Source organism: Homalodisca vitripennis, chromosome 1 (assembly GCF_021130785.1).
Source record: "Homalodisca vitripennis isolate AUS2020 chromosome 1, UT_GWSS_2.1, whole genome shotgun sequence".
In the NCBI taxonomy this organism is placed as follows: Eukaryota; Metazoa; Arthropoda; class Insecta; order Hemiptera; family Cicadellidae; genus Homalodisca; species Homalodisca vitripennis.
In genome coordinates, this window is record NC_060207.1 from 149894292 (window position 1) to 149896388 (window position 2097).

Sequence of the window (2097 nt, forward strand, 5' to 3'; positions counted from 1 at the left end):
CAAAGTACCCAATTTTTTACTTTCCTGTGAGACCCTTTCTCGTGTTTTCTTTGTGCTCTTTTATCCTTACGTTTAGTGGTCTTTTTGTCTCGCCTGTGTATTCCCTATTACAACTACATTTTATACTGTAAACACAGTTTTTGGAATCCTGTGTGCCATTTTTGGTTTTTTTTACGAGATTTTGTCTAAGAGTGTTGTGTGTTTTTAACGCGGTTCTAATGTTGTACTTTCTACCTACTCTTCTAATTTCCTCCAATAATCCCGGCACATAAGGGATTGACATAAACGCAAATTTATCACAATTCTGTTTTTCTGACTCAGGAATGATTCTTCTGGTTCGTTTGCACTTATTTATTACTAATTGAGGGTATCCATTTTTTCTGAGATCCGATTCAACTTTCTTAAATTCCTCTTTTAATCCATCTTTATCTGAGCACAAGCTCTTTGCTCTATCAAACAACGAGTAGGCTACTCCTTCTTTGACAGATTTTTGATGGTTGGATTGATAATTTAAATATTTTCCTGTGTATGTTATCTTTCGAAAAACAGTTGTCTTAAGGACATCCCTATCTCTTAATACACACACATCCAAAAAGGGAAGCTTGTTTTGGACTTCCACTTCCATTGTGAGGTGGATGGAAGGAGAAATACTATTAATGTGATTCAAAAAATTATTTAATTCAATGTCTCCATGAGAAAAAATAACAAAGGTATCATCCAAATACCTCCACCAAATCTTCGGTTTGAACTGAGCTGAAGCCAAAGCTTTTCGCTCAAATTCCTCCATAAAGATATTGGCGAAAATAGGAGACAGTGGAGAACCCATTGCCATTCCCTCATCTTGACGGGTAAATTTTACCCTCTAACTCAAAATAATTGCATTGAGTGCATAGTTCTAACAGTTCCATAATTACTTGCACGGGAAAGTTTAGTTCTATCCTTAATATTTGGTCTTCTTTGAGACGTGATTTAATAATTCCGAGAGTTTCTGGAACTGGTACATTAAATGTAATGTACAAATTTTGTAAATAGACTTTCAACATCAAAACTTACCAGTTTGTCAGTTTCAGTCAACTTTAGGGATTTTGACTTCTCTACAAAATCCCTGGAATTTTTAGTGAAAGAGTCAGTTTTTCCTACCAATGGCGTTAAGATGTCCAAGTGGACTGTAGACAATTCCCTACAAGGTGAATCACGAGAACTAATGATGGGCCGGAGAGGGATGGTAGGTTTGTGGATTTTGGGAAGGCCATACATATGGGGGATTTTGGAGTGGTGAGGAGTTAATTTAGATCTAAATTTATCTGAAACAAATTCTTTGTGTTTTCTTAAGGTGTTTGCTACTTTGCGTTCAAACGAATCAGTCGGGTCTTTATTTAAAACTGTATATTTGCCAGTATTTAAAGTTTCCACTGAGTCAAGTACAACAGTAGCGTTGCCTTAATCGGCTGGTAAGATTTTGATCAACCCAATGCTCGACATGGTCTTTTTCTCCTCTCTATTGTCAAATTGGGTTTTGTGGGAGGAATTTTTCTGAGTAAAAGACTGGCCTCACAACGAAACCGTTGTTTCACTGAACGATGGCAAATGTCCGGAAAAATCCTGTTTCCTTTATAAATGATAGTTATAATAATTCTGCTAGCCTTGCTTCCTCAAAGATCCTTATCACTTGAATGAATCCCAGATTGCATCGCATAAATGACACAGTACAGATAATATTCAATTTTATTTTCAATTCCTTTATTACTACCCGTAATTCCTATTCCATAACTATAATTCCTTACTATGTATTCTTCCTACTGTATACTAATGAAGTGAAATTCATTTGCTTGAGATTTACAATATATTTGCGATTCTTTTCTTTAAGATTTTACATTATACCTCCTAGGGATTAGTGCTCTATACTATAACAGATTTACTGTAATATTTGTATTTCTCAAAATGGGTAATGTATATATATAAATTTTTAAAATAATAGTTTGAGATAATTTAACATATCCAAAAACAATAATATTTTTTAACATATTATTGTTTTAACATATACAATATTTCGTTCACAAATAAGTTTAAGTTAAAAAGTTTGAATTTTGATGTATT